Source organism: Panulirus ornatus, chromosome 22 (assembly GCF_036320965.1).
Source record: "Panulirus ornatus isolate Po-2019 chromosome 22, ASM3632096v1, whole genome shotgun sequence".
Classification (NCBI taxonomy): Eukaryota; Metazoa; Arthropoda; class Malacostraca; order Decapoda; family Palinuridae; genus Panulirus; species Panulirus ornatus.
Window position 1 is genome coordinate 9,595,252 of NC_092245.1, and position 9,236 is coordinate 9,604,487.

General features: G+C 42.2%; 1 long non-coding RNA gene across 1 annotated transcript; it reads right to left on the reverse strand.

Annotated features, from left to right (window-relative positions):
- Positions 1–3,717: 3,717 nt before the first annotated feature.
- Positions 3,718–8,237, reverse strand: LOC139756526 (uncharacterized). Its single transcript, XR_011714372.1, has 3 exons — positions 8,148–8,237; positions 6,196–6,352; positions 3,718–4,410 (listed from the first exon to the last, which is right to left on the reverse strand). It is a non-coding gene; the product is annotated as an uncharacterized lncRNA (long non-coding RNA).
- Between the last annotated feature and the right edge of the window lie 999 nt (positions 8,238–9,236).

Here is a 9,236-nt window from a genome sequence, read left to right on the forward strand (position 1 = left end):
TACACACATGCATGCAGTAATGCAAAATAGGACATCAAAGTGTAACTGTGTGAAATGCATGCATATCGAAATTCACATATATTCACAAGCAGTCATAAATCTGCTTAAAATATAAACACAGTAATATATTATAGTCTTTAAAGAACTCAACAGTGTATTGTACATGGATGTAAAATAGTTATCAAGTCTTACAAATTAAGATAATTCTTTCAAGGTATAACAAACTGATATGCAAGAGTATTTCTATCTACATGGAAATATATTCAGTCATACTCGTTGAAAACGAAAACACAGGTAGTAATATGCAGTCAGTTTATATTTCATATGATTTTGTAAAGCGAAATACAGGATCTTGCGAACAAACACACAAAGATGAAAAAAGAGAATATACGCAATTATTAGAATAGGGTTCAAATTGAGGTAAATTAATCTTATATTGTCTGCCTGACAGTAGAATAAAATGGTTGCCAAATACAACACCTGTTAATAACATCAAAAACGGTGCAAAAATTCATATCAAAACAACTCAAATAAGACCTACATGGTGATGAAAAAAGTATCAAGCCATTGCTTGTAAACATACAATAGTGCATTGTTGAGAGCGTACGGAAATTAATATACTTTTCTTTTGTATCTGCAAAAATGTTTAAGCTTCTGCATTTTAGATGTTATGTGATACCCTCATTCTAATGAAAATTAATATGCTTCGTATTATTGGGAACACAGGTCTATCTTTGTACGTTTTTCCTTTGCAAAATTTCATATTAGCACAAATTATCCCTTTTATAACCAGTTTCCATATTGAACCGAATTTCCTTTCAATTCCTTCGTATAAACCATTATTACTTTTGTGGCACAGTAAGTCGACCGAAGTTACCCATACTTTCGCCTTTATATATACCCATACGTTTATGCTCAAGATTTGTGAAACAGAACAATGTTTTTTTTTCTATATTTGTGGTATATATTGAGAGGGTGAAGGCATGTACAGAGCATCAGATTGGGGAAGAGCAGTGTGGTTTCAGAAGTGGTAGAGGATGTGTGTATCAGGTGTTTGCTTTGAAGAATGTATGTGAGAAATACTTAGAAAAGCAAATGGATTTGTATGTAGCATTTATGGATCTGGAGAAGGCATATGATAGCGTTGATAGAGATGCTCTGTGGAAAGTATTAAGACTATATGGTGTGGGAGGCAAGTTGTTAGAAGCAGTGAAAAGTTTTTATCGAGGATGTAAGGCATGTGTACGTGTAGGAAGAGAGGAAAGTGATTGGTTCTCAGTGAATGTAGGTTTGCAGCAGGGGTGTGTGATGTCTCCATGGTTGTCTAATTTGTTTATGGATGGGGTTGTTAGGGAGGTGAATGCAAGAGTTTTGAAAAAAAGGGGCGAGTAATGCAGTCTGTTGTGGATGAGAGAGCTTGGGAAGTGAGTCAGTTGTTGTTCGCTGATGATACAGCGCTGGTGGCTGATTCATGTGAGAAACTGCAGAAGCTGGTGACTGAGTTTGGTAAAGTGTGTGAAAGAAGAAAGTTGAGAGTAAACGTGAATAAGAGCAAGATTATTAGGTACAGTAGGGTTGAGGAGTCAAGTCAATTGGGAGGTAAGTTTGAATGGAGAAAAACTGGAGAAGTGAAGTGTTTTTAGATATCTGGGAGTGGATTTGGCAGCGGATGGAAGCATGGAAGCTGAAGTGAATCATAGGGTGGGGGAGGGGGCGAAAATTCTGGGAGCCTTGAAGAATGTGTGGAAGTCGAGAACATCATCTCGGAAAGCAGAAATGGGTACGTTTGAAGGAATAGTGGTTCCACCAATGTTATATGGTTGCGAGGCGTGGGCTATGGATAGAGTTGTGCGGAGGAGGGTGGATGTGCTGAAAATGAGATGTTTGAGGACAATATGTGGTGAGGTGGTTTGATCGAGTAAGTAATGTAAGGGTAAGAGAGATGTGTGGCAATAAAAAGAGTGTGGTTGAGAGCAGAAGAGGGTGTTTTGAAATGGTTTGGTCACATGGAGAGAATGAGTGAGGAAAGATTGGCCAAGAGGATATATGTGTCGGAGGTGGAGGAAACGAGGAGAAGTGGGAGACCAAATTGGAGGTGGAAAGATAGAGTGAAAAAGCTTTTGAGTGATCGGGGCCTGAACATACAGGAGGGTGAAAGGCGTGCAAGGAATAGAGTGGAACGATGTGGTATACCGGGGTCGACGTGGTCAATGGATTGAACCAGGGCATGTGAAGCATCTGGGGTAAACCATGGAAAGTTCTGTGGGGCCTGGATGTGGAAAGGGAGCTGTGGTTTCGGTGCATCATTACATGACAGCTAGAGACTGAGTGTGAACGAATGTGGCCTTTGTTGTCTTTTCCTAGCGCTACCTCGTACATATGAGGGGGGAGGGGATTGTTATTTCATGTGTGGTGAGGTGGCGATGGAAATTAATAAAGGCAGACAGTATGAATTATGTACATGTGTATATATGTATATGTCTGTGTATATATATGTATACGTTGAGGTTTTTTTTTTTTTTTTTTTTGCTTTGTCGCTGTCTCCCGCGTTTGCGAGGTAGCGCAAGGAAACAGACGAAAGAAATGGCCCAACCCACCCCCATACACATGTATATACATACGTCCACACACGCAAATATACATACCTACACAGCTTTCCATGGTTTACCCCAGACGCTTCACATGCCCTGATTCAATCCACCGACAGCACGTCAACCCCGGTATACCACATCGCTCCAATTCACTCTATTCCTTGCCCTCCTTTCACCCTCCTGCATGTTCAGGCCCCGATCACACAAAATCTTCTTCACTCCATCTTTCCACCTCCAATTTGGTCTCCCTCTTCCCCTCGTTCCCTCCACCTCCGACACATATATCCTCTTGGTCAATCTTTCCTCACTCATTCTCTCCATGTGCCCAAACTATTTCAAAACACCCTCTTCTGCTCTCTCAACCACGCTCTTTTTATTTCCACACATCTCTCTTACCCTTACGTTACTTACTCGATCAAACCACCTCACACCACACATTGTCCTCAAACATCTCATTTCCAGCACATCCACATATAGGTATATATTTTTGCGTGTGTGTGTACGTGTATGCATATACATGTGTATGTGGGTGGGTTGGGCCATTCTTTCGTCTGTTTCCTTGCGCTACCTTGCTAACGCGGGAGACAGCGACAAAGGAAAATGAAATAAAAAATTTTTTACAATTATAGTGTCATTATCCTTCGTGAATGAAAAAACAAAAATAATTTCCAAACCATCAATTTCTACGATGATCGACTTGTGACATTCATCCTCATTCATTATCCTATCAATCAAAATGTACCTCGGACATTTCAGTTGGAGAGGGTATGATATCCAAAAAGCTGAGGTAGGTGAAGGCTGCAAGTGGTTAATGCAAACCACTGAACCAAGTGCTGCAGTAGTACGGTTAAGTATCTGAGCAGCAAGATATATTTTTAACTGAACACTGGTGATATCAATTCTGCAAATAGGTTACAATTATGCCACACGATTCCCCGTTATAATACGATGTTTGCATGAACACTCCTGCCTGTCCTTCTCGTCAGCGGTAAAGTTGGCCGATACTGAAATTATTAACTTCTCTCTTCACTGACGACTCTTCTTTCGTATCACACTGATGCGTTGTTGTGTGTTGTGGGAGGTTCGACATTCAATACATCATGAAAAAATATACATAAACACAATCAACCATTCAAATATTTTATTGCAATCGTTATCAAACGTTAATCGTTCCTTATAGCAGGAAAGACAAAAAAGAATATATTGGCGACATGAACAACCTTCATAACGTGAATAAATCAAACATACATACATTTTCCTCTACATATCGTAAAAGTATACATTGTCTTATGCTTATTATTGACACTTATATGTATTAAGCAATAATAAACCAATCAATTTATAAAGACAAATGAAGCCCAATTTTTAGGTACAGTTTAATACACCGCCCAGCCTACAGAGTTCCTGAAAGGCGTGGACGTGGTTCAGTAGTTGATGGCTAGTCATCTTGTCTCTTGGTTGCCAGGTGTACACCATTTTTGCCCAAACATGTTCAATGATAATTTGGTCTGTTCATTGCTGGCTTGTCCAGGAGCTACAGGGTGTCTTGTTCCTAAGTACCAGCGTTGAACGGCACGAGCAGTGTGGACGGGGCACCTATCGTTAAAAGAAATGACAGGCCCGGCATGGAGAGGTAAACTCCTCGCCCGCAGAGACGGTAGAAACGTTCCCCCAGCACTTACTGCAACAGTCGTTGCAGTAAAGCAACCTCCAATGTGGAAAACGTCACCCAGGCCATGTAATGTCACTCTCCTCTATATGAAATAGGTAAAGTGATATGAATGGGCCACCTCGCTCATGCTGGCTCAGTCATATGTGCCTGCGAAACATTATGATTTTAACGCTTATTGTAGTGATTCGGCAAGATTTATATCAATAGTGGTTTATAAACAGCATATCAACTTTTGGTTACCAACATGAATTTCTGGTTACTATAACTATGCCGTTCTAAGTCTTTGAACAACAACAAGTTCTCAACGTCATATCGGTTACAGTTCCTCCTCCAGCAGTGAGCCTTACCATGAGAGTTGGATATACACAACTTCTCCGTGAACACTGCTTCAGACCAGAAGAAAATTCTCAAGGTAAAACTCTACTCTGATGACCTATGTGCCCCATAAAACCTATATAAAACCGTCTAGCGTTAGCCTGAATACAAGTCTAAATGTAAATCTTTACTTTCACAACCCATAAACCAAGTTGAAAATAATCGTCTGGCATTAGCTGGATCAAATGTCCTAAAGGGACGCTTTAATTTGGCGTCGTTGGTTCATTTCTCGACAATCTACTTCGACTAATTCGTTTTCACACACACATCGCGGATTCCTACCTGACACACTGTAAAGGTAAAAAGGAAGCGTTACTCTCTCGACAGGCGTCGGTGGTTTAGTCTCTGATACACGTCGGCAGCTTACTTCACCACACATTACTTTGAACTCAAACTTGCTCACTCTCCAACAGTCATCGATGAGCTTCGTCTCTAACACACGTGTGTCGGTAGCTCACTTCATGGCAGACCAAATTCGATTCTCTCTCTCTGACACACATAGGTATGGTTTCCTACCTGACACACTAAAAATGCTGCTCGCTCCCTGACAGACGTCAGTGACATCGTATCTCGCACGCATCGGTAGCTCACACCAAGATACACTACATTGCCTAACTCCGTTATGATTACTTCCTGCCTGACACACACGCTTCAGAGTCAAAACACGTCAGTAGCTCTGTTTCTAACAGTACGTGGGTAGTTCATCCCATGACACAATACATGACTAACTCCCTGATGCACAAGGCTGGCTTTCTGCCTCACACTACTCCAGTGGCGAGAACACAAAACTGCTGCTCACTTCTAACAAACTACCGTGGCAAAGAATGGCTGCTCACACTGACATTGTCTGGCTCCGCCTCTAGTACATGTTGGCACCTCACTCTAGGACACTATTCCCACTAACTCCCTGGCACACAAGGGCGGCTACCTATCTGACGGTGGAGGAACGCTACTCATCCCTGACAGCCGTCAGTGGATTCGATTCGACTAAACGTCGGGGCTTATGCCCCGATGTACGATAGTTTACCACTGCGGACTGTTGTTCTCTGGCACACGACGAGAGGTTCTCTCCCCCCTCAACAACAACAACACCGTACGCGTCCCCTAACATCAAAGCCATTCACTTTCAAACGACCATCTCACCAGCTGACATGCGTCTCCACCTCATATCCTGGCGCATTGGCATTTTCCTTCCTGATACACGGCGGCAGATCACTCCAAGACAGACCAAGATGCACGCACATCATAACGAGCGAGTCATTCCCTAACACACAACAGTCTTACTGCAACGCGCTGGGTTCTCTCTCTCTCTCTCTCTCTCTCTCTCTCTCTCTCTCTCTCTCTCTAACGTGCTACGGCAAATCACTCCCTGACACAAAACTATGGTTTCCCGGCTAACAATATCCTAAGAGCATAACGCTCCCTGAGGAACCAAATGCTCCCTATCCCGACACAAGTCGGAGGGAGGGTCCCAGTCTGCCACATACCGTCATGTCAATCATTATGTCGGTGGTTCACGCCTCGACTCGACGAAGATTTAACACCTACAAAACTTACGTGAAGGAGGTACCACCCTCCTTGAGGAAAGACGCTTGAGTGCTGTCATTACAGCTTCCTATCTTCCTTTTGCGATGTCAGCAGGCGACTGAGGGTGACGTGGTCCTCGACAGTGGACGGAAGGTCATCATATCCAACCCGTTGTTTGACTGGAATTCTGGAAATGAACGGTGTCTTAATTTCCATTTCAACGAATTCATTACGGCAAATTTTCCATTAACATAAAGTTAATTTACGACATGATGTATATGACATATACCAGTGATTATGTGTAGGTTATGATATACCTGAAGTCATGGGTAAGTTGTAGATTAATCTATTATCATCCATCTTTGAATATTTGCTTAAAATTGATGGCAACTGCGAGAACAAAAACCTCTCACTAGCAATGTTATCCTTACTATTCTTGTTCTGTGAAAATTTAGGGTGAGCAAGATACAATTGTATGTCATCATTTACCAGCAAAAGGAGCTTCAAAAGCTGGTCTCTTATTGTTTGTATACTGCAAACAAAAAACTTAAGTAGTCATTATTCCCATGTTGAGCTAAACTGCTGATCGAGGCAAATAACCATAAAACTAATAACCTATATCGCCTATAACCCTAATTTCATAACTTTTATAATCTACGTAATACCTTTAATATGAAAATGAGGTTACAATAATGACTGAAATATTTCTAAGTATATTGCCTACTTCATTGTTATCAAAACTTAGCCATACCCATATATAGTTACCCGCGAACAGAGACTTCGGACTTGGCTGCTAATAAACTCCAATGTAGGTATTTCAGTCTCTTTACATCATTCACCATTGCTGCCATGTTCCACTCCTTTTCACACACTCTTATAACTTACATTAAGTCGTTAAGGTTACCGTTCTCCAACCTTCTTCTATTCCACTTCATGGTGTTGGAGGACAGGACAACCTCATGTGCGATGCCCAGTATGGAGAACACATTAAGGAGAGTGATCATGCCGACCTCTGAGCACCAACCTCTCATCTCTCCGATTCACCCTAGCCTACCTCGAGCGGTCCAGTAGACGAGATACCGTTACCCGGCCAGCCGACCCAACCTACCTCACCATAACTAAATAGAAAAGCCACCACTCATCTGCCATTTCTGGGCTACCTCACCGCGACCCAGTATAGTAGCCACCGCTTCGCGGCTGACCGAACCTACCCTACCTCACAATGATCCAGTTTGGTAGCCACCACTCACCCGCCTATTCTAGCCTACCTCACCTCGACCCAGTGCAGTACCTCCCCGCCCACCCGACAGTAGCCTATGAAAATCTTACCTAACCTCCCAAGAAGCAGATAATTATAATGGAAATGTGCCATTATTGTTGTGGTCTGCTGGTGTGAGAACGGATGAAGTGACCACGTATAGGGGAGGTTAGGCAGTGGGGCGAATTCAATTACCACAATTTCTAATTTCTTTCACTGGCAACACGAAACTTCAAAAGGACCCGGTGGTCTGCTACTGTTTGTATTTTGCAAATCCAAAACAAAGAACGTCATTCGGATGAGCTAAACTATCAATTTACCAAAACCACGTTAACTAATAACGTGTATGGTGGGTTACACGTTCCAGGATGAACAATCATAAGTTGTCACCTGAGTGAATAGCAATATACTTCGAAGTCTCTGTCTACCGAGTTCATTGTTCTCTACATTTTCTAGCTGTTGTAATTACAGTAGGTACACCTAACTATAGTTCACCACTCACTCTACATTGGTAAATCTCCAAATGTTACTCTTACCTGACTAGAAATAAGAATTTGTTTATGCAGAAATCAGTCAACTTCGAGCCGGGAGCACGAAGCCACCTGGCAGCAACCAAGCCGGCGACCTGACACCTATGGCCACATATCCTCACCTTTCCACCACCACAAGACTCGTGTCAGCAAATTGAATTTTACCCAGAGTGTCTCAGTGACCAGATTCTTACCTCTTCTCTAGTACCCTGAGGCCTCCTCCACGGCTACACTTGCCGGAACCCTTAACGCGATACTGTCACTCAACACAACAACCCAGGAAATGAACGTCTGAACCAGAAACATAGTAATCTTCGGTTTCGGAATGAACGCGCTCGTCCGCCATCTCGAAGCAGAGGCGGGGATTCATTCCATGGCAAGGCGTTGTCTTAATCTAGTGAAATGACTTGCATGGCCTTTTATCGTTTTGTAACTTTCGTTTTTGACTATATACTTACTAATATTCCATGTACTTGTGCTACATACGTATGTTACTAAAAGTTTATGCACGAAAATTACTCTTGTTGCATAATAAAGTATATATTTTGAACGTGAGTCCGTCCAAGTCAGAGTCAATATAACAATTCGGATTCAAACATCGTCCACGTTTATAATGTATTCCGACTCTTCTGACGTCAGTCAATTTCTAAATAATGTTTTATTTTTTGTCTCTTTACGGCAAACCACGACTGAGACAAAATGTGATCTTAAAAATACATTTTGTCCTTGACATTGGAAATACATTTTTTATCGCGATTATAGATAGAACATCTCCGAGGACGACGGTAGCCAGGACTACCAACCTATATCACCATTTACCAAACTCACCATAGAAAGTGGAATTTCGCCGATGGTTTTCAATGACCCCATATGTATTTATAGTGCTTCCCTAACGTGTAATGATAAGTGGACACAGAATCAACAGAAGAGTGTCAACAGACCAAACTTAAACATGAGCAATATGCTCGTCCTGCTTTTAATGTGGTATTTCCTAAAACAACCTTCGTCGACGGGAATTTCCAAGACACGTATGGGAACTGTTGTGACCGATTTATTTTTTCTACGGTGTCCGAGGCAGCAGGGGCACCTGAGTGCCCTAATCAAGGCATCTTGTTAACGAGTATATATATACTTACGTCTTGACGTACGACAGTGCACTACGACGGCTTGTTCTCTGAGAAACGTAAGGTATTCCCTCCCGGTTAAGCAAGAACGAATATAACATCAGAGCCGCTTTTGCCAATGATGTCTCACCAGCTGGCATACGTCAGCACCTCACAGCC